Source organism: Triturus cristatus, chromosome 5_2, assembly GCF_964204655.1.
Source record: "Triturus cristatus chromosome 5_2, aTriCri1.1, whole genome shotgun sequence".
NCBI lineage: Eukaryota > Metazoa > Chordata > Amphibia > Caudata > Salamandridae > Triturus > Triturus cristatus.
In genome coordinates, this window is record NC_140588.1 from 772,783,166 (window position 1) to 772,807,886 (window position 24,721).

At 42.2% G+C, this 24,721-nt stretch overlaps 1 protein-coding gene across 5 annotated transcripts in view; it reads right to left on the minus strand.

The window, feature by feature from the left end:
• The window catches only part of KLHL13 (kelch like family member 13), a 448,657-nt gene that overhangs the window by 216,400 nt on the left and 207,536 nt on the right, over positions 1–24,721 (minus strand). The window contains exon 1 of one of the 5 annotated variants that reach the window (XM_085607882.1): positions 5,380–5,394. The exons of the other annotated variants lie outside the window; for them this stretch is intronic. The gene's annotated coding sequence lies outside the window, so the exon portion shown is untranslated. Of the gene's footprint in view, positions 1–5,379; positions 5,395–24,721 lie in introns of those variants that run through there. 5 annotated transcript variants of the gene reach the window in all.

Genomic DNA, 24,721 nt, shown 5'->3' on the forward strand with positions numbered 1-24,721 from the left:
AACTATAACGGGGGAATTTCATTGGTTTTTTATCAGTAAAATGTCCAGCTAACTATAACATGTGTGAAACCTATGGTTTTTTCACTGAATATATATATATAAACATATATATAATCTGCATATCTATATAAATACAAATATAAATGCATGCATACATATACATATATGCATACATATGCATGTTTTGTACATGAAAGTTTGAAAAACACTAATACAAGCAAAGCTAAAAAGCCACCTAATTACAAAAAGAATTGCTTTAACTTAAACGGGGGCGAGACCTATTGCATTTTCAATGCTTGTTTACTTTGGTTCCATCAAGAAGGCATTCAGATGTGTCACACATTTTCCAAAATTCTGAATGGTAGCACTCTAGTTGCTCATTAGATCACTGTATTAAAGCTACTGCTCACCAGGGAAGTCTGCTGCTGGTATTCAAAGTGCATGTTTCAGTCTGCATGTCAGAATGTTTTAATGAAATAGAAGAGGATTTGAGAAGTCACTCAAAATGTGCCCTAATTTTTCTTTCTGCAGCACTAATCATACTTTCTATGGCAAAATGAACCCCCTAATTTTGTTCCTTTTTAAATTAAATGTTTTAAGAGTTACCACTTTATTCCAATCAAGATGGCTTCAGGTGTGCCATACGTTTATCATAAGTAGGACTGTTAGCGCTCTAGTTGTTCTTTGGAACACTCTGGGAAGCTGCAGTAGAACACAAAGGAATCAACTGACAGTCTCTGCCCTTGTTGGATGTACATGCTTTACTGAGAATGTCAGACTTCATCCTCACATGACTGAGAAAGATAATGTGAATTTACAGAAAATATGCTTTCAGTTTAACTTATAGATCACCTTCCAAACCTATATGGGAAAAGCATGAGGAAATAGTTTTCTCTCAAACATGATTCATGATATCCCAGTAGAAGGCTTTTTCACATGGTAAAATCACCTTAGAACATACCACAATTCCTCAAGTGAGTATGGTACCATCAACAAATGATTTATAATGTAACTAAAGTCTTAAAACCTTCTATTAACTGCAATGCTTTTCAATAAGGTGCTATCATGTATATTGGTCCCAAGATGGCTGCCAACACTTTTTGGATGAAGGGCTGACAGCCAATCAGATCTCACGATGAGATGTGTGGTTAGGCGCCGCCCAGATATAGATGTGATTTTACTTTTGGTTTTCTCAGGAACTACTGAACGGATTTACACCATTTAAGCAAAAGGCGCGACTCTGAGCCAAGGTCTACCTTTCTGCCAAATTTGGTGTCATTCCGTTCAGCAGTTCGGGCTGTAGCTGCGACTAAAGGTCCCTATGGAAAAGTGCATGGGGAAAACATGTTTTGGGACCCCCCCCTTTATTTCTTGGCCCTCGCTTGACGAATCACCCCAAGACTTTCAGGATAGGAGCGGAGCGGGCCACGAGTTTGGAAACTTTTGCGAAGATTCGTCAACTGGCTCCAAAGTTACTCTAAATAGAATGTTGCGAGTCTCCTATGGATAATAGGTCCTAACTATAACTACCTACTGGTGACCGCCAGTAGGTAATATACCCACACATATATACACATACATATACACATATACCTGCATATATACCCACATATACATATATATACATATACCCACATATATACACATACATATACCCACATATATACACACACATACATATATACACACATACATACATATATATACACACACATACACAGATAGAAAACAAAGGAATAGCCCACCAGTTATGGCACAGAAGAACGCTCAGTTTCAGGCAGGTGTGCATATGTGATCATATGCAGTCACTCACAGGGCAGGGAAGCCAGTGGCGGAAATGGGCTCACCGACTTCTACATACTTAATGGTGTCTTGGATGGAAGTAGAGCTTAAAAGTCTCATGCAGTGGGCTTTGAATCAGCATTCTTACGCCATTGTTCTGCATGAGACATTTACGCTCTACTTCCACCCATGACACCATTAAGTAAGGTGCAATCGGTGAGCCCATTTCCGCCACAGGCTCTCTTGCTCTGTGAGTGACTGCATATGATCACATATGCACACTTGCCTGAAATTGAGCGTTCTTCCGTCCCATAACTAGGGCGCTATTGCTTTAGGTTTCCTATGTTCTCCTTTTAGATGTCCCCTTTAATTTCTTTCCTTCTTTATTATTTTCATTGTCAGAGAATGTTATAACTGCACAGAAAGTGGTGATGGGCCAATTACTTGCTGTTCATTTCATGTGCAGTACGCAGATTCCCAACAGCCACCATCGCTAAACCAGGCAACCATCACGGAATATTGCCCCAATTGTATCACGTTTAAACCATTCCAAGATGCCCAACACGTTGGATCTAAACATGGTGGCCATGCTGCAACTTCAAAAGAATACACTAAGTACTCGCTGCTATGTTTAATTTTGTTACAGCAAGCATATGCCTGCCAATTTGAAGCAGTAGCATGTTTTCTTTTCTCTACGTTTCTTCTTTTAATTTATCTTGCATATGCTGTTGATGTTTGTGTGAGTTTTGTTGTGGCTGTGCAAGTGGGCGTGTTGGGACAGGACAGTCCTGATTGGTATGCAGGTGTGTTGTTCTGCTCTGACAACCTTACTGCATGTGAAACTAGTACCATGACTTTTCATCAGGCATGGGAGAAGAGGACTAGGACTGTCCATGGCAATATGAGATTCATGACCTTCCCTGTGACCTTGAGAGGCAAGCCAAACGTGCCTTAATAGGGAGCAGTGAACTATTCTCCCTGTTCATAGCTCTCCTTTCCAGTGGTCATATGTCCTGTGCAGGCACCATTCATTTTTTGACGGGTGCCACGCCCCCCGGAAGTGACGTAGGAGCCAGAAGTCACGCCCTGGAAGTCCTGCCCCAGAAGTCCTGCCCCCCGGAAGTCCCAGCCCCCGAAGTCCCACCCTGGAAGTGGGGCAGGTGGCAAGTGCCACGCCCCATGCCTGCCCTGGAAGTGGGGCATGTGTGTGTGCCCTCTACCCAGGAAATGACGGCTGTGTAGGTGGGTCATAGGTGGAGAGTGGGGGTCAGGGGCGCCTAGGTGTAAGCCACTCTAATAGGGCCTACTAGGGGTGTTTAGGGTTATGGGATGCGTAAGCAGAGACTTACCTGTGTGTGCCATGTTTGTTGGGCAAGCAGGGACAAGTCTGGGCATGTTCAGCGGATAGTTGAGGCTGTATGCTGGTGTTGCTTCAGAAGTGGCGAGGTGCGTCTGTGGAATGGGAACCCTAGAGTGGTGCTGGGGTCTTTTTGGAGGTAGACCAGGCCTCCTAAGAGGCGTGCCTAATGCATATGGAGTTCCTAAGTGGTAGACCATGGTGCAGGGCCTAGCCACAGCCCACCAAGGGTGGAAATCCCAATGCCCCCACAAGAGGCGGGAAGCTAGACCGTGAGTTTTCTGGGGCAGTAATTTTACCACCTAATTTTAAATACTCTGTTGTAAAAATGACACTAGTTATGAAATAAAAAGAAAAAAAAGTCATTTAATTTATTCTTTATTTCGGTTTTAATTTAAACCATAAAAGATGCCAAAAAATAGCACATTACATTTTTTAAAGATACAGTCATACACGTTAACACCAAAGAGGGTCCAATTTCAACAATTTTCAAAAACAGGTAGCTCATTACGAAGGTAAAAATACCGATCATCAATTGTACTAATTTAAAAATATATTAATATAAATACATTAAAAACTGGGCTTCATTAGTATCTAAAAGCATTTGAGGGATAACGTAGATCAATCATTGACCCTATTCTAACGAAGCACTATAAGTGACTATCTATGCTTCCTATCAAGAGAGTTTCCCAAAAGAGATCTGTTTTAACAGGATACTGCTTCCTTTAGGATAGAATAGGGTACAATTATCTATGCATTCATTCCTTTAATATAACTTCCAGGTTAGTATTCAATCTATCTGAAGGCATATTTTCGGATACACATATACACAAGCATTTAGAATCATTTAGAGTTTCAGACCTACTTTTGCTCTTATTATTCCAACATTAAACAAATACCTACTAACATTGAAGACAATTTTTTGAGAACCATCAGTTTTCAATATCCTTTCTGCCTTCCGACAAACCCTAATTCCCATGTTTCTACATATGGGTTTAATCCATTTCCTCCTGGCTTTGTCGTACGGAGGGCAGAAAATGCATAGTTCTGTAACAGGGTAAAGTGTGATGCCGCAACCCTATACTGTAAGTTTCCTGGTGCAACATTTTGCACCGTCTAATTTTAAAAGTTTCTGATGTAAAATGATACTAGCTATGAAAATAAAATAAATAAATAAATAAGACGAGTGTTCTGAAACTGTGGCTTCTTTCTACGTGGGAGTGAGGTGTCAGGGTTGATAAACATCGCAATCTTGTAAAGCATGCGCCGAGGGCCTGGTAACATGGCCATGCATAGTTTTGTAAAAGGGTAAAGTGTGCTGCCACAGCCCTAGACTGTAAGTTCGCTGGTGCAACATTTTTTACCGCCCAATTTTAAAGTCTCTGATGTACAGTGATATTGGTTACGAATAAATAACTAAATAAATAAATAAGTAAGACAGACACGTCTTATGCAACTGTGGCTTCTTTCTACGTGGGAGTGATGTGTCAGGCCTGGTAAACAAGCCAGCTTTGTAAAGCGCTCTGAGGGCCTGGTAATATGTAGAGTCATAGCTTTGTAACCAGGTAAAGTGTGCTGCTGCAGCCCCAGAAAGGGCAGGATGAACCGGGGCTTCATAAGAGGAGTCACACTAAAATGCAAGTAAAAGAGTGCTAAGACACATCAATGCTTCTACATGGGGAACAGGTTGTCAGGGACTGATAAGCATGGCCATCTCGTAAAAGAGTGGCGCCGAATACGCACGTGGTGCTCTTAGGCGGGGTAGTGCGTGAGAGCGTCGGTGAAAGTATAACATTTTTAAGGTGCTCTTTTTACACCTTGGGAGGGTGCAGAGACAAAATTGAAGTGCAACACGTAGGTTCTTTCTCCATGAGTTTCCCTCCTGTCTAGGACACGACGAGGCTTCTATGTGGGGAGCAAGGTGTCAGGGACTGATGAGCATGGCAGGCTTGTAAAGAGTGGCGCCCAGGGTCTGGTAATATGCACAGTCATGTTACAGAGCTAACATGGCACAGAGGGGTAACAGCCACACTGATGAAACAAACTTTATACTTAATGTAAGTAGCTATGGAATTTATTTTTAATTCACAAAGCAGTTCTGGTATGTGTTAAAAAGGTTAGACAAGGAATAACTGTAAAAATGAGCATGCATATAGGTATTATTGTAGTACTATGTCATAGAGACCTAACAGTTTTAAGGTAAAAATTACAAAATAAAACAATGTCTTTTATACACATACCTTAAGTGTTGGTGGTCTTCAGGAAATATAGGAGATGGTAGGGCTCCCCAAACTCCTGCGTCTGCTCCATTACAAGGGGTCAGTTGTGGTATGTGCACTTGCTGCTGCTCTGCGCTCTCCAAAGCCCACTTTAAAAGTGACAGGTCCCAGGCCCCGGAAATGACAACGACAATGACAAAAATGATGTAGCTGGGTGTGTGAGAGCCCTCCCTGGAACCAAGGGTTGTGTGGGATGTGTCATGCGTGCTGTGAGAGCATGTTCGAGCATTTAGAGATCAGTGTTAGGTTCCTAGAACCAAGTCTTTTAGGGTTGTGTAAAATTGAGGCCCTAGCGGTGTGTGTGCAAAAGTGTCTGAGCCTTAGAGGGCATGCATGGGCATGTTTAAAAAACAGGTCCGCGGAGATGTGACAGAAGGGTGGCGTTCGCATAAAATGGAGTTGAGAATAAGCAACCAGCCCAAGCCCCCAGCCCTCAGAGGGTTGGTGAAATGGTCGTTTAAAAAAAAAGGAGGAAATCTTCAAGCAGCCCCTGGACAGCGTGGAATAGCCCGAGTGTGTCCCTCCTTAGACCACGGGCTCTAAACAAAACTGTCAGTCGTAGAGGTATTGTGGAGGGAAACTTTTGTAAAGAGCAGATAAGTGTGACCAGCAAACCCAAGGGGTTTTCATGCATCAAATGACCAGAATGGAGCAAGAAGGGTGTATCCCATTTTAGAGCAAGACACGTAAAAAAAACTGTCAGTTATAGTAGGCTTGACGCAGAAAACCTGTGCAAAGGTCAGATAAGTGTCCAGTACGCCCTAGGCTATTACATGTAACATATGACTAGACTGAAGCAATGAGGGTGTATTCCATATTAGAGTAGTGCCTCTAAAAACTGTAAAGCAGAATTTTCTTAACGCAGGAAACCCTTTTAACAGTCAGATAAGTATGGCAAGCACTTAGCAGGTGAGGCTAAGTTAAACCAAACCCTCAACACCTATTTCTGTGCCCACCCCTCACCAGAGTATGGCCTATGCAGAATTAGCAAATGCCCTCCTGACCCAAGTATAAAGAGGCCACTCCAAGCCCAACTCTTTACACTAGCAGTTGCAGAAACAGCCACAAATCATCTATTTTTATGTTTTAGGACCTTAAGGAGAAAAAAGATTGGCACAAAATAACAAGGCACAAAATGGTGCTGCATGCTGTGTTTTGCTGCAGGTAAATAACTAAGGGTGGCACAATGTTATCGTTTTACAGTTTTAAGGGTGTATTTAAAGTATGCTTGAATGCTTTTAATGTGAATAATGGTACGGCATTGAGACTTACGTTTAAAGCATGGCGGGTTTGCATTTAATGTGAATAAAGGTGATGTTTTTGATGCTACACAGGGGTGAGTATAATAATACCAGTGTGTGCGCAACACAGGATGATGCCAAAGTCGTTTATAATAATACCAGTGTGCGGGCTATACAGAATGATATCAGCCTCGGGCATAATAACTCCAGTGTGTGAGCAATATAGGATATTACTAACCTCAGGTATAATAATACCAATGTGTGTGCAATTCAGAATGACATGGACCTCGGATTGCCATTATACCATGGTATGCACAATACAGGATAGTGTCAGCCTCTGGACATGTTGTACACAAGCCAATACTGAACAGTGCCAGCCTGGGATACAAAACCTCAAGGCTGCTCATGCACAGAACAGCGCCGGCCTTTGAGTCCAATGTAACCTGGTTGTTCACAATACATATGGGATACAATAACATGTGCCGTACATTGTATGGAAATTGCAAGTCACAGAGAAGTTCTGTGACCTTATGGAGGGAGGTATTTTATTCCTTATAATACGTGGTCACCCTACTTACAAACTGCTGATGCTTATGTGCAGTGCAAGACTTGGGTTAGAGGAGGAGGCAGCTAGACATTTCGTTGCAAACAATCCTTCTCGCCTTTAGGCTGTGCAGGAGGTAGTGCGAGAGTGAGAAGGGGTATCAGAGCACTTCCTTCTGGGAGGCTTATGGACAGTTTGTTAGCAATGCCTGTCAGGGTTCAACACTCTGTTGTAATGACTGCGCGGATGTGCTTTTTACTGCAGTGGCGTTTACCAATGCAAAATGGGTTTGGGATCAGAGAGGGGGTGGTACTAGGTATGGTCGCTGATACCTTATTTTTAAACAATCTTTATCCAAGCAGGTCCACCTCACTCAAAGTCAAGTTCTCTACAGATTCCACATTTAATTAACCAGGCTGCTTGCTCCTCCATGCCACAATTTCTCCCTGCAAAAGGAATTCCTGACCTGGGTAGAAGGGCCCTTCAGATTTTCATTTAAATAGAGCTGTGGAGACTGCTGTCCATTCTTTACAGTTAATAACATGTAAGACTAACAACCTACATTAAACTGCTGCCACCAACCAAAGGTTTTAATATCCGAGCTAAAAAGATTACCTCCCAGAGAGGTGAGATGTAACATATACCGCATGCCATCCGAGTTTGAAAGAACCTGCTGAGGCTGCACATTTACCCATTGCCAGGGTCACTGAAATTATACGGCAAAGCAGGACCACATTATGTTACATGGTCGACTAAATGATGAGATACAGAAAGGCAAATTATGCAGAATAACGTGCCGTATTTCGTGGCAAAATTATTTCACTATTTTGTCACTTTAACAAAAATTAATACTGATTAGAACTCTTCCTCACTAGTACCAACAGCACAGATGCTGCCTTTGGAAGCGCTATAAGAGGAATTGTTTTTTTTGTAACAAAGGTTTTTTTATTTTTTTTATACAGCGGATGGTTTAAGTGGCAAGTGCACTGTTTCCATAATTATGGTGAAAGGCCGCAAAATCAAATAATTCATCTGGCCCGGCGCTTAAGTGAAGTGATTCATTAATTTTATTGTGCACTCCAGGACTGTACCGACTCCCTCCTGAAAGTTGACTTTTTTGGACCCTTTCGCTGCTTTGCTAAGTATGTAGGTTATCTGGTGTCAAATGCTGTCAGATAATGTGTAGACGTAAGGAATGCTGGTGTTATATGCCCCCACATTTTAGACAGGCTCCATAACTTCCGAGCCATTAGGAAACAAAAGTGGCGGCTAACAGCTACTCTTCCCATGTTCCACATCTAGCCGGCCATGCAGGCGCGGTCCTCATTCAGTAGCTAACAAAGGCTCAGTTGCTGATGGATTACTTTTCAGCAATTATGGTTTTCATTGTTTCCTTAAATCCAATAAAACAAGGCCCGGAAGTACTCAAACATAACTCGTTCCCTCTTATAGATGCTCTTTAAAATCCATATTTGGTTTGTTAAAATAAATCTTTCAATCAGACAATGTTATTGTGCTAAGCAACAATGCTCTAAAATAACACTGTATTAGGACATCTCACCATCATCTTTAGAAAAGTCTAAATATCTCATTCCAATTGTTGAGTGCCTCCAGGCATTTCCTCTTGTCTTTCCTAAACCCGCACTCAAGGGCAGGTTTTATGCTTCTAACTGTGGCGACATGCAGAATTAACACTACATTCCTATCAGGAGTGGCTCCCTTTAAGAGGAAAGGCTGTGGGCCATGGAAACTCAACAGCTCCAAATATCAGCCTTTGAATCGTGATTTCAGGATCCAAGAACACTGAAAGGAACACTTGGCAATCAGAAAGGTTTATTGTGCTGCAATGTTTTCAGCTGTCGTTGAAGCAGGTTTTTAAGGCAAGTGAACAGAGGAATGCAACTCCTCAGTCACTGATAAGTGTCCAAGATACCATGCACCACAAGACATTGACGTTAATCTGCTCCCAATCTAGCCATCTCAAGCTGCCTTGCTAGTTATGCACTTCGGATCGCTTTCAAAGTACAGTAGCCGTGCGTACTCTACCCAATATCAAGATAACTCATACCACTGTGGAAGCAGTTCTAGATAGCAGTTAATAGTGGCATGAACAGTGAATCAATAGCTATCTATCAACGTTTAGAGACAGTATTAGTGGCCGTGTAATGTAATATTCACATACCAACGCAGGGCGGATTACTTGGTTCAAAACAAGAGGCTTTGATTGGGGTACTCTTTTGTAACTCTAGGGCGGATTATCAATATGTATCTTAGAGTCAATTGCGGTGGGGCTTGAGGTCTCTTCCCCATAAAGAATGTTAGGGGAAAGATTTTACTATAGAGCTGTGGTTGCCACCATTGTGGCCTCTTGGCACGAGAGGCACAATTCCAACTAAATGGTATAGATGCAGACATCATATGCTGTACAAATAAAAAATTTAATTTGAGTCTAAAGGACAAGTGATCTTTTAGAGCCCTCATTTGATGAGGGGTGACTTCCATACGGAGGTGGCCACCACCGAAAGGCATAATCTCAGTATCAAGGCATAACTAGAGTTTTTTTCTACCAGCTGACCTGAGTCTGATGAGGAAGCTGAGAATAAGAAGAAAAGGTCTTAAAAATTAAAAGTCATTGAATCATGGATGCAGTCTTCAAATCTTTTTTAACTTTTATGGACAGCGAGTGCATTCTACACAGGGCAGGAGACACAGGGTCGTTCCTTCTCAAACACATATGTATACCTGCTGATGCCATTTAAAGTCTTTGTAACTTGTTGAGTAGAAATTTAGGACTTCGCAAAGAAATGCTGTTAGAAAAACCTACCCTTGACATCACTGTCGCCAGGATAACCTAATTTTGTTGAAGGAGACTTTAAAAACTCAGGTTTTCACTTTCGGTGAAAAAAATCAATGTCAGCACTAAATATATTTGACACTTGCTCATCTTGGGTCAGCTAAGCATCATTTTTGACTAGCAGGTTCTAATCTTTGTTCACAGGCATAAGAGAAGAATCCATATCCGGGGACCACAGAGAAGCTGGGTTCTAACCAGCAAGATCTGTACTAGGCAAGTCTCCCAGATGACTCCCGTATTATGATTAAACCTTCTTCAGGGCAGCATCACCAGATGGGTTCTTGCCATAAAGATTAAGGTGTGATTCCAGTACAATAATAGTAGCACCAAGTTATACCAGCTGACAAGTTGTATACATTTGAAGCCAAAACATGTCGGGAATCCCAATGTTTTCTTCTGCCAAGTGTCAATTTGTATATTTTTGAAGTATTCATTTTTAATAAATAACCGAATGCAATATTCTTTCAAGTGACAAACCATCTCTGCAGGGGTGCTAGACAATCTTGGTTTGGGCAATTAAAACCCACATCAGATAAACATGAGACAGTTAATTGACTAGCGATCCTTTTTTACAATCAAAATAGTTACCTTTGAGTAAAAATCAGAGTTGTGCCTTGAATATATTTAAGAGGCCGGGCTGCAAACATTAATTAAATGTCCTTTCATGGTACCGATCCCCAACGGTAACTGGGATCAGGTTTACACAGACTGAAAATTAACATAAATATTCAAAAAGTCCTATTGTTCCATGCTTCAGGGAGTAAAGGTACTGAAGCTCTGAGGTGGGCCTGATTTCCCAGGGAGATTGTTAATCGCCAGCAGCAAGGAGATTAAGTGGTTCAACATACACTTGGCAAAGATAATGTTTCTGCCATAACATAGAGAATTAATTTACACAATCCTCTGTTACCTCCTTGGGCCATTATTTTGCACCACCAACATGATTCACCATTTTGTCAGCAGTCGCCTGAATTGATCGAAAAGCATCACAATGTCCAAGATGCACATTTTTGAGAAATATCAAGTTTTTTGTCCTTCAGGCAAGGCACTGATCTTACAGCAACTAGGAACTGGGAGTGTACATTAACTGTTTCTGGTAAAAATGGAATAATGTGATGTGCAGTGTGAGGAATTTCACCACTTTTGTTGTGGTCCCCGGCATGTTCCCTGTGACTAGACTACTTGTATTTTGACTCTGCACATTGAGAATTTACTAACTGGGTTCTCTCCGCTTCTGTGTCCTTTAAAACATGGAGAAATATGGAAAGATTGGACATAGGAGTGCTTGTGGTTGCTCGTTAATGCACTTTATTTAGTTTCTCAGCTGCAGGAGTACAACTGGTCTATCTTTTGCACTGAACAAAAACCAGGGCTATGAATATTAGTCGATATATAGTCATGTCCATACCTGCAGAAGTTCAGTTCGGGCATTAAGCACCATCTCTCAAAATTCTTGGACACCAAACTGATCCCGAAGGCCTGGGTAATTTGCTTGGGAACTTGGGAGAGAGCAGATGCTACCAAAATAGATCCTGCTGCTTAGTAATGTTGCATTGACGGTGGCCCGCAGATATGTAGTCCGACATTGGGATAGAGCAGCGTCACCACTGGTAGAGCAATGGATGTGGAATATGGACTGATGCATGCTGGCTGAGAAAACTGTATACCACGCACATGGGTGCCCTCATAAACTTGAGAAAGTCTGGGGCCCATGGAGAGACATCGGGGGCAATGACGGACCTACCAGGGATGGTCAGTAAAGGCTTGGGCTATCTGTGTGCCCGAACCCGGCATCCCTACGAGGTTGAACATTCATGTGGGACAATGTACATTACCGTCCACCTTCTGGCTATACATGACAGAATATGCCTGCTTGTTATTTATGTCTGAACTCAAAGAGCATGTATGTCGATTGGAAATGTGCGCATACCAGGGTCGACATAGGGGTGGTTGTAGTTGAATGTTATCGCAAATAGAAAATAATAATAACGTTTTTCAAATAAAATCTTGGTCTATACTTCACACAAAAATCAATGGTTCATCCACAAAGTTACTCTACCTGACATATTCTAGAATATCAGGGATACTGCATGGCTTCACTAAAAGCATCAAATGCTGGTCTGATTATTGTCAAAATCCAAGACAAATATTATTTTAGAGCACATTTAGCGGTGAAATAATTCTAGTCAAAGTGATGTTTCTGAATTTGTACTATGTAAGGCACTTTATTCAATAAACTAATGACACGCAGGATTGCATACAAGTGACGCATGAAAAGGAACGTGCATGAGTGAGACAGATAGGAATTGTATGGTTTTGGAAGAAAGACGCAGGGTGTGGAATGAAAGCCAGGCAACTGTGTATTCATCTACCCTGGCACTCTGGACCACTGGCACCAGGCTCCTAAGAAACACTTCGGGCCACCAATGTTAATATTTTAACCTATTATGCGCGGTCTAGGCCTGTGGCTCAGGAGCACATCCTGTTTGGTGCAACTTTCAGGAGGGAGTCGGTACAGTCCTGGAGTGCACAATAAAATTAATGAATTATTTGACTTTGCGGCTTCAGCATTTTCACCATAATTATGGATACAGTGCACTTGCCACTTAAACCATCTGCTGTATAGAAAAAGCATTTATAAAAAAAAAAAACCTTGGTTACAAAAAAAATCATCTTATAACGCTTCCAAAGGCCGCATCTGTGCTGTTGGTACTAGTGAGAAAGAGTTCTAATCAGTATTAATTTTTGTTAAAGTGACAAAATAGTGAAACAATATTGCCACGAAACACGGAACGTTATTCAGCATAATTTGCCTTTCCGTATCTCATCATTTAGTCGACCATGTCACATAATATGGTCCTGCTTTGCCGCATAATTTCAGTGACCCTCGCAATGGGTAAATGTGCAGCCTCAGCAGGTTCTTTCAAACTCTGATGACATGCAGTATATGTTACATCTCACCTCTCTGGGAGGTAATCTTTTTAGCTCGGATATTAAAACCTTTGGTTGGTGGCAGCAGTTTAATGTAGGTTGTTAGTCTTACATGTTATTAACTGTAAAGAAGGGACAGCAGTCTCCACAGCTCTATTTAAATGAAAATTCGAAGGGCCCTTCTAGCCAGGTCAGGAATTCCTTTTGCAGGGAGAAATTGTGGCATGAGCAAGCAGCCTGGTTAATTAAATGTGGAATCGGTAGAGAACTTGACTTTGAGTGAGGTGGACCTGCTTGGATAAAGATTGTTAAAAAATAAGGTATCAGCAACTATACCTACTACCGCCCCTCTCTGATCCCAAACCAGTTTTGCATTGGTAAACCCCACTGCAGTAAAAAGCACATCCGCACTGTCATTACAACAGAGTGTTGAACCCTGACAGGCATTGCTAACAAACTGTCCATAAGCTTCCCAGAAGGAAGTGCTCTGATACCCCTTCTCACTCTCGGACTACCTCCAGCACAGCCTCTCGCACTACCTCCTGCACAGCCTAGAGGCGAGATGGATTGTTTGCACCGAAATGTCTAGCTGCCTCCTCCTCTACCCCAACTCTTGCACTGCACATAAGCATCAGCAGTTTGTAAGCAGGGCGATAGAGTGACCACGTATTATAAGGAATAAAATACCTCCCTCCATAAGGTCACGGAACTTCTCTGTGACTTGCAATTTCCATATAATGTACGGTACAAGGTATTGTATCCCATATGTATTGTGAACAACCAGGTTACATTGGACTCAAAGGCCGGCGCTGTTCTGTGCATGAGCAGCCTTGAAGTTTTGTATCCCAGATTGGCACTGTTCAGTATTGGCTTGTGTACAACGTGTCCAGAGGCTGACACTATCCTGTATTGTGCATACCATGGTATAATGGCAATCCGAGGTTCGTATCATTCTGAATTGCACACACATTGGTATTATTATACCTGAGGTTAGTAATATCCTATATTGCTCACACACTGGAGTTATTATGCCCGAGGCTGATATCATTCTGTATAGCCCGCACACTGGTATTATTATAAACGACTTTGGCATCATCTTGTGTTGTGCACACACTGGTATTATTATACTCACCCCTGTTTAGTATCAAAAACATCACCTTTATTCACATTAAATGCAAACCCGCCATGCTTTAAAGGTAAGCCTCATTATTATTTAGCGCCAAGACACCACGGCATACGAGCGCTCTACAAGCATATATCCTATCCTATCCTATCATCTCCTACATTTCCTGAAGACCACCAACACTTAAGGTATGTGTATGAAAGGCATTGTTTTATTTTGTAATTTTTACCCTCTTAAAACTGTTAGGTCTCTATGACATAGTACTACAATAATACCTATATGCGTGCTTATTTTTACAGTTATTCCTTGTCTAAAGTTTTTAACAAATACCAGAACTGCCTTATGAATTAAAAAACAATTCCATAGCTACTTACATTAAGTATAGAGCATGTTTCATCAGTGTGGCCGTTACCCCTCTGTGCCATGTTAACTTTGTAACATGACTGTGCATATTACCAGACCCTGGGCGCCACTCTTTACAAGACTGCCATGCTCATCAGTCCCTGACACCTTGCTCCCCACGTAGAAGCCTCGTCGTGTCCTAGACAGGAGGGAAACTCATGGAGAAAGAACCTACGTGTTGCACTTCAATTTTTTCTCTGCACCCTCCCAAGGTGTAAAAAGAGCGCCTTAAAAATGTTATACTTTCACCGAAGCTCTCACGCACTACCCCGCCTAAGAGCACCATGTGCATATTCGGCGCCACTCTTTTACAAGACGGCCATGCTTATCAGTCCCTAACACCTGTTCCCCATGTAGCAGCATTGATGTGTCTTAGCACTCTTTTACTTGAATTTTAGTTTGACGCCTCTTATAGAGCCCTGGTTCATCCCGCCCTTTCTGGGGCTGCAGCAGCACACTTTACCCGGTTACAAAACTATGACTCTACATATTACCAGGCCCTCAGAGCGCTTTACAACGCCGGCATGTTTACCAGCCTTGACACATCACTCCCACGTAGAAAGAAGCCACAGTTGCATAACACATGTCTTATTTATTCATAACCAATATCACTGTACATCAGAGACTTTAAAATTAGGCGGTAAAAAATGTTGCACCAGCAAACTTACAGTCTTGGGTAGTGGCAGCACACTTTACCCTTTTACAAAACTATGTATGGCCATGTTACCAGGCCCTTGGCGCATGCTTCACAAGATTGCCATGTTTATCAACCCTGACACCTCACTCCCACGTAGAAAGAAGCCACAGTTTCATAACATTAATCTTATTTATTTATTTTATTTTCATAGCTAGTATCATTTTACATCAGAGAATTTTAGAATCAGACGGTGCAAAATGTTGCAGTCTAGGGTTGCGGCATCACACTTTACCCTGTTAAGAACTATGCATAGGCATGTTACCAGGCTCACGGTGTGACTTAACATGTTTTTTTTTTTCAGAACTAGTGTCATTTTTACAACAGAGAATTTAAAATTAGGTGGCAAAATTACTGCCCCAGCAAACTCGCAGTCTAGCTTCCCGCCTCTTGTGGGGGCATTGGGATTACCGCCCTTGGTTGGCTGTGGCTAGGAACTGCAGCATGGTCTACCACATAGGAACTCCATATGCATTAGGCACACCTCTTAGGGGGCCTGGTCTACCTCCAAAAAGACCCCAGCACCACTCTAGGGCTCCCATTCCACAGACGCACCTCGCCACTGCTGAAGCAAGACCAGCCTACAGCCGCAACAATCCGCTGAACATGACCAGACATGTCCCTGCTTGCCCAACAAACATGGCACACACAGGTAAGTCTCTGCTTACGCATCCCATAACCCTAAACACCCCTAGTAGGCCCTACTGGAGTGGCCTAGACCTAGCTCTAGGCGCCTCTGACCCCCACTCTCCACCTATGACCCACCTACACAGCCTTCATTTCCTAGGTAGAGGGCACACACACACCCTACACATGCCCTACTTCCAGGGCAGGCACGGGGCGTGGCACCTGCCCCACTTCCAGGGTGGGACTTCAGGGCCGGGACTTCCGGGGAGCCTGGGGGGACTTCCGGGGCAGGACTTCTGGCTCCTATGTCACTTCCGGTGGGGGTGTGGCACCTGTCAAAAAATGAATGGTGATGAAAGGTATCACTCTATACTACTCACATTGTTCTTTTCCCTTTGTTAGCATGAGCAAGTTGCAGACTGCCCTCTGCTTTGTGCACGTTCCCCTTCAGACACGTTTGACGTTGTGACACACAGTACTTTCACACAGAAAACGCTGTTGTTTTGTGTTCTATTCTTCATGGGATTTAGTCTGAACATATAGAAAAGGTCGAACAATGCCACTCGTTATTCTGTTCTGCTCAGGCCCTAGCACCTAGACAAAGCACGCAAATGCAGTTGTTGTTTAGGTACACATACTTTTGTCATATAGGTATGCACAGATAGGTAACACATACTTGGAGAGGGGCCTTTTCCGGGAAAAGATCATGACAGCACCTGAGATGTAGAATTTTCATCTGTGTATACTAGGGTACGGGGCCTGCTCCTTACACCTAGAGAGCTTCTGATACATAATCATTTTGCGTCTGTAGAAGTTGAGAGAGGTTAGGTTACACTGTCGTATATAATGACATCTCCATTCACGATTTACAGACTACTTGCTATGCTAACCGTATTTGTCTTTGGAATTTTCCAACTTGATGTGGCACGTATAGTGCATATTAGAACTCGATAGTTGATGTGTCCTGTACCCGCGATTCCTGAGAGGGTCGGGAGTGTTCTGGGGTGTCGAATCACTGGTTCCTCTGTGAGTGAGTAGGAGGGCAAGTGAGGCACTATAGCTAGTCAGTCATGGGCTCATGGGTACTAAGGTGGTAGGATGACTCAGTCCCTGCCTACTAAGGTCCTATGATCCAAGCATAGTTCTGTGACTCCGCAGAAAACCTGCAACACAGTTAGGTAGTGGTGATAGCATACCACGTTTTGTGATATACAGTTTGAACAGACTTATCTAGCTGTGCCAGTGAGAGTGTGGCCTACTGGCCACTCATATAAAGTTCTGCTGCTATGAGAGACCCAAAATCTTACGCTGACATTACACGTATAAGTCGAGTATATGTACATGTGCAGTAAGCCTGAAATACATGTGTGGTAGTAGGACTCCATATGTGCGAGTCTGAATACTGAAGCTAGTGGAACACATTTGGAATTCCCTTGATTTAGCATAGCACAAGAAGGAGGCGAAGATAGCTTCCCCAGATCGTGATGGCGTTCTGCTTGCATTCTAAGGGCTGAAGGGTGGAAACCCAGGCACTAATATCAAGAGGACAGAGACAGGGGTATCTTTAGAAATTCCATGAAGACTTTGTTAGCAAGGGGCTGTTGATTAAGTTCTTCCTGAGCACTGCCATTTGGTAGATGGTATAGGTGAAGGGCGGCACTGCAGGTACTTTAGTCCAAGGTTAGTAGTTTCCAGGAAATATTTGCCCTGTTATCTGTGCCATATTGCTGCTTCAGAAAGAATGAGGACAGCCAGGTGCAGAAAGATATTGTAGGCATTCCCTCTAGGAAACAGCCCCTTTGTTACCTGCAGTAAAAAACACCACTTTACACAAAGGCGGTTTTTGGGTAGCAGCCTGAGCAGGCAACCAACCTAGATTGGTTCTTAGGTTTGACAAAGTGAATCTACCTTCCATGTCTGGAAAATGTGTATAAAAGTGAGATTCAAACCAGCACACTTTGTTCCAGGTCCAAGTACTTGTTGACCAAGGAAAGGAGTGCTCTACAGAGTACTTTATGAGCTGCTGTGTAAGCAGGGCAGGTGTCTGCCAGAAAGCTAGTCTTCCAGAGGTGGGAGGACATAATTATGAATTCATCAGTTTCTGCGGGAGGAGCAGCACAACTGCCTGAAGAAAACTAGAAGCGTGTCTTCTGAGAGGGAAGGATTTGTGCCAGGATTTTACAGGCGGTGACTGTCTGGGAAGGAGAAGCCCAGTGTACTCCCAGTGTTCAGACTAAAGAGGAAGTTGGCCAGCTTATGGGGCCCTGCCGAGAAGGGGTTTCAGGGTCTCTTTGTAGAATATCTGTGAAGTAGTAACAAAGACTTACCAGACAGCGTCCTTTAGAGTCGACCTGGCAGAATACCACAGTCCTAAATATATGGTGCTGCCACCACCGACAGGAAAGTTCCAGTGATGCCAAAGTGGAAAGCCCAAAACCAGCCCTATCGCTGTAACAGTTGCAGTGTCAAATAAGGCTCAACCTGGAGGCATCAATACTGACAACTCAAACGTCAGATTACAGCTAACTTTTGAGAGTCTCCACTGCTGAGAACTGGTGCCACTTTCACAGCCTGCCTGAGGAAAATCCATGAATGACCATTCCACACACAACTGTCGCAGTGGTGAATAAGTCCCAGCAGGAAATCTGCGCTCCCTCTATGTATTCGAGACAGCCACCAAGAAATGTCAGACCAGATCACACAGATTTAGCATCATTTCCTACACAGATGTCACCCAGCTCATCCACTCGCTGTCAGAAAACCCCTCCACCACGACAGGCAACTTCCACAAATGTATGTTGAACGTCGCCATCTGGATGAAGGACAACTGCCTCAAGCTGAACACAGACAAAACAGAAGTCCTCATCTTTTGGAACACCACTTCACCATAAAATGATGCATGGTGGCATATGGAACACGCACCCCCAAACCGACAGATCACGCCCGCACTCTTGGCAGCATCCTGGACAGCAAGCTATCCATGAAGCCTTATCAGCCTGCTGGTTGGCTCCCAGTCGAAATCAGAAGGACCGTCACAGACCCTCATCACCAGGAGGGTGGACTACAGGAACACACTATGTAGGAATCACTGCATGTGTCCTGAAGAGACTACAGACAGTACAAAACACCAGCGGCAAGGCTCATCCTCGGCCTCCTCAGACAGACTCGCATAACACCCCACTCAAAAGCTACATTGGCTCCCAATCTAGAAGAGATGCCAGTTCAAGATGTTGACACATGCATACAAAGCTCTGTACAACGAAAGACCAGCATACATCCACAAACACCTGGCCTTCCACCAACCGACCAAACACCTACAATCGGCCTCCCTCCCGGGCGCCCCCAGGATCAGTTGAGCCAACAGCAAAGGACAGTCTCTCTCAACTGGCAGCGAAAGCTTGGAACAACCTTCCCCTGCACCTCAGGACCGCCTCATTGCTCCAGCATTCCAGGAGAGAACTCGAGACTTGATTATTCGACTTTACAGAACACCTTGCAGTAGCTAGCAATCTTTTTTGCTGCGATATATAAAGAACGATTGAGTCATTGACTTATTGAGTGCCTTAAATCCATTAATAACTGAGGAGGTACTTTCATTTGAGTCTGGACCCTTGGCAATGCCAATGTTGGTTGCAATTTTAAAGAACTTTTTTTACATGCACTTTGAACCATCTTTTATCAAGGCCTGAAAAAATAAAATCACAAAGTTGATAGTTTGCCTTGATGCAGAAAAGACTGCTATATTCTGATGCAAATAAACTACAGGAAAGGAAATTAGGAAACATGGGCTGCCAGCAGCTGTGGAAGATCATAAAGCGTGAAGACAAGTAGGTTCATCTGTGTTTTTTTTTTTTTAATGAGATGTTCGCCCTAAGGCAAAACCGTGTCTTTCATTTTATTATGTTATCATTTTGTAACACATGAAGCAGCCAAAAACAAAACTGGCCATATTCCCTGAAACTGGCAAAACAGGGTACATTTGAAATAGCTAACTCTCATATGGTTTACATTTAAAATATTGATTTGTACAAATAATCAGCCAAAATACTACTGTTTTTGGCTGTTAAGAGCACATCTACCAGACACTGCAAAGCTGCCCACTGAGGACAAATGTAGTTGTGCCAACACTCTTATAACAAAACAAAAAAACAGTACAGAGCAAATTCTATGTTCAAGCCTCAAAAATATCTATTTTAATATGAGAAAGCATAAAAGATGGTTCACACTTGAGATCTGTAGGCGAGAAATGTAGAAAGGGGTATAGATTCACATTGTAATGGCAGTGACAAAGCATGCAACCAAGATTTGGCTCAAACCTGGGTCATCTGGCTTTTAAGATGGCATTCAAATATTTGTTCTATATCGTTTTTGGGTACGAGTGCAGAGAATGGAGATGAAGCGGGATTTCACCCAGCAGACAGTGCATAGAAGCAAAAAAGGAAAGCAGCTTTTATTCAAATGTAGCCACATAAGCATTTCTGCCACTGGTCATGTAACATAACATAACATAACAGGTATCAGCTCTCTTGTCAGATAAATAAGAAAAGTACAGGACTAGGCATTATAATTTGATTGTCAATTACAATGGCAAAGACATTTATCTGCAAAACAAAAAAGAAACTGGAGGGCATTTATGGGTCAGCTATGTCCTATCCGGTTTTCTGACTACTCCTGGATGTGGGTTATCAAAAGATTTTTGAGAGGTCGTCTCACCCTCAACTTATCGAGGCATGCTTCATCATTTGACTACCTCTCACACCGGGGTAGGAGCAATGCCGCCCCGCCCGACTGAACCAGGTAAAGCTAATCTATCCCTGGGGGTTCTTATAAATCTCAACTCAGGACACTACACTAGGGCCTGTTTTTTAAGGGGGATTCAGGAGGGGGGAGTGAATATAAAATGTATCTAGAGGTATACCCAAAATATTTTTTATTCGGCGAGTACCACTGGTATGTTTAAAAACACTAAGAACAAATTGGTCATTAGGTGAAATTCAATGAATCACCTCACCTAGAATTTATTTTATTTTTATTTATTTTTTATTTATTTTTTTCTTTTGCAGAGTTTTATAGAGCGCGAACTTGACCCGAATCCAATCAGGTATCAGAGTGCTTTACATAGCACCAGTTACGTTACATTAGGACACACATTCATTCTTTGTTAGGCACCTGACCTAGAATTTGTTTTACCAACATGTTTCGACCTCTATATAAGCCCAAAAGTCTCCGTCTTCTTCAGGGTAAAAACAACTATAAGGCACTGGTGTACATTAAAACCATGCAAATAGGTGAAAACTGAAAAGACTACCAGTCCCTCTAATGATTCAGAGAATACCCCAGTAATATCAAACTGCGGGCTCTATAGCTAAGTGTGGGGTACGCCTCCTCCATAGTCATAAATTTGTCAGAAGGGGCGTAGTATAGTCATCTATCCTTCCCCTCCATCCACTGCTGTAATGTTAGACATTTATCTGCCCATTCAACAGAAAAATAAACAAACACGCAGGACGCTATTACATTCTAATAGAGAAGTGAAATGTCCCTCAGCATAGGGCTTAGGGCCGGGAACCTTGGAATAGCTGAGCCCATATGGTCCTGTCAACTGCAAAACCTCAGGGTGGTAAGAAGCAAAATGATTTAATGTAAAAATCTGTTTCTGCCACTTGGAAATACCTGCATGCTAAACACACCACCATTGTACTGCATTATGCACAAGGACCATAAATGAATATTTGAAAGTAACCAAAACGCTTGTTATGTGTCTCACAACGAACACAATTTTGGCAATGAATAGGTGCATAGATTGACAAGGATTAAAGAAGCCAAGGATGAAGCAGCACTGAGACTGGACTATCATCTCACATGCATTGGCAGCAAGCTGCAAAATAGTCGGCACTGCAAGAAGTGGATACTGTTGTGTAATACTTCAGGTTCTACTGCACTCTCTCTATTATCTTTTAAAAACAATAGAGCCAGACTGAACGTGTACCCAAAATCAAACATTTGATTCTATTCTCACTTTGATCAAGAGAAACAATCACACTCAAGTGTATCCCAGAGACACAACACAAGCGCCAGTGTCCCTAACATCACCTAAGGTCTAGATATTTATGGGAGGCTCAGGGCGCCCCCATCACATTCTGCAGTGGGGGCCCATAATTTTAGGTTAAGACACTGGTGGAGCCCGATACGAAGGAAAGCAAGTCCTCAAAATTAAAAATGAAGGCTACAAAAAGACGTAAATGACATAACAGTAAGAGTAACTATTTGGAACTTTTGGATAGTTAATGCAACTGAAGGTTTTTTCGATTTCCTGACACCTTTATCACAAAAACGTAATCTGTGATAACCTAATCTTTTTTTAAAGAGACTTCTCCACAATAAAGAAGGACACATTCAAGGATCTCAAAAGGTCTGGAGAGGTTTATACGACTTAGTTCCGGGCAACAAGTAGCTTGAGTCAGAAGGGACCGGTCCAGGTTATAACCCTGTACTTGTTTTCCATTTTAAATATCAGACCTATGGCTCTGCTTTGCAATGTTCCTAGTATATTTTTTTGTTTTTAGGGCCACTTTGTAGTTCACTCGTGTTTGATATAGCTCACTGTATAGACTAGCTATATTTTTCAATGCTTTCCTTCAATTTGAAAATATTTTCCCATATTATAGGTGCCATTAGTGTAGAGAAAGAAACAGTTTGATTTGCCTAGACCTGCATCTAACAATAACCAACAGGAGGAGCTCTAGAATGTTGGTTTGTTTGAGGACGTCATTGAGGTTTAAAACCTACTGGACACAATAAACCGGATGGACCTTTAAAAACTCTACTCGCATAAAAACCCTGCAAACAGATGTATTTGGAACTATTTTCGCACATGTACTACACCAGTAAAGCCTACCTAAAGTAGAGTAATGAGAGTGGAAAAACTTAGCAAAAGTTTCTGAACACCAACAACGTTACACTTTTTGAGCATTTACCACATTTCTTATCTGGTCTTCAAAGTTACTCATTTGGGAACACCTACATTCCTGTCACTACCTAACAGGACTGTGGAAAGTCAACGGAGTTACCATACTTACCAATATCATACGCGCAACGTTCATGTTGGGGGGTGGGGAGAGAGATGGTAGAACCACATTTTTCAAATCAGGATCTGCTGATTTCCCAAGTGCAGATGCTACCTTTGATGCACATTTTGACTTGCGAATAAAAAATGTTTCGGGAGGAGCCAAGAACAGCTTTTTGTGTATAACATATTACGTGCTGAAGGACTTCAATTTTCAGCGACCAGTCTCCTTTTAAAACTGTTTAGGGTTTTTTTTTTTTAAACTACGACAATTGTGCTTTTGCAAATGATACTAAGTCAAAGTGTGTCCTTTTTGCCGATGCTAAGAAAAACTCTAACCAAAAATATTAAATAAACCTTAATTGCACAGACATTAAAGTGGTATCCAAAATCTAAAAAGCAAGTATTGTCACCTGATATGGTTTGCTATACACTTCTTATAACCTCAGACATCATCTCAGCCTCTGCTGTTTGTGACCAATAACCCCTAAATGTAGTCTACGCAGGGAACTGTAAACTGCACTGCCTCACAAGTGCTACATACAATGCTTGGCTAAAGCCCTTGACATCAATACCCTGTATGTCCAACAAAATAAGGTTGCCCTGTGCCCTGCATGTAGCACGCATATGGTACCTCAACATATAACGCCTTGTTAAAAACCACTGTGTGTATAGAAGGTAATCTGTCATGTCATATTTGAGGTCAGGGTAATGCAACAGGAGAAAGACAATTTTGACCTCTCATGGCCTATGTACAGTACAGTCTAGTGCAGTCCAATAGGTTTCCAAAATATCACGTCATACTACAGGAAAGCTTTTTAGCAATGCAAAAATGCTTAGCATACATCCATGCTCCACAACCTTGAATGGATGCACGAATATCACAAAATAGACACATGCCTTGGCATCTAGAGGGTTTAAGAAATAACTTTGGTGTGTAATCTATGCAGATTGAAGGGAAGAGTGGGAGTCCAGAGTGCCTATGCATTAGAATTTCAGCATAGATATATGTACTTGCTAACCTATTTTTACCCAATACTGCCTTAGCCAATCAGATGTTTGTAAAGCGCTCTGATACCCTCGGGTCTTGCCAGTGCTATATAAAACTCTTTAAATACAATAAAAAATACTGCACCACAAATAAAGATGCTGCAGCTTTTTACCAGAATGACATTTTTCTGCACATAGAAATTTAGGTAAATTAAGAAATGTAACACATGGCAATTGTTATATCTCAATCGGTTGCCAAGTGATGAAAGCAACAGCATTATTCTTTGCTAGGTCACCTGTCTGCAGTGATAGCTTCAATTAGGTCACAATCTTGTTTCCAAGGAGACTAGCAATATTCTTGTCCATCTTTCTTTTGTGTTTCACCACGCAATGTCAACAGACTTTCTAAACATGATAAATCTTTAAAGTTAGATAGCGAGATTTGTCAAAAATCTGGAGATGCCCAGAAGAACTGTCAGGACATGTAAATGTGAGATATTCTGGCTATCTTCAAGGTCAAGTGCATTATGATTTGAGAACTGTGCAACTTAGAATAAACCAATTAAACTCAGATCAGATCAAAAAGCGCCTGCATTTCGGGCCCTGTGCCATGACGCGAGGACAGACCTAACATTTGAAAAATTTGTAAAAGTAAGAAGAACTATGATAGCTTCCATTTCATCACTGTTGAACATGAACGGAAATATAGAAATGGTAGGATGAGGCTACACAGTACAACATAAAACGGATGCATGTGCTAATATGGGATAAAATTTACATTTCCTGGAATTCGAAGGGCAGAAATTTACTGAATTAACTCGGTGCTTCTGG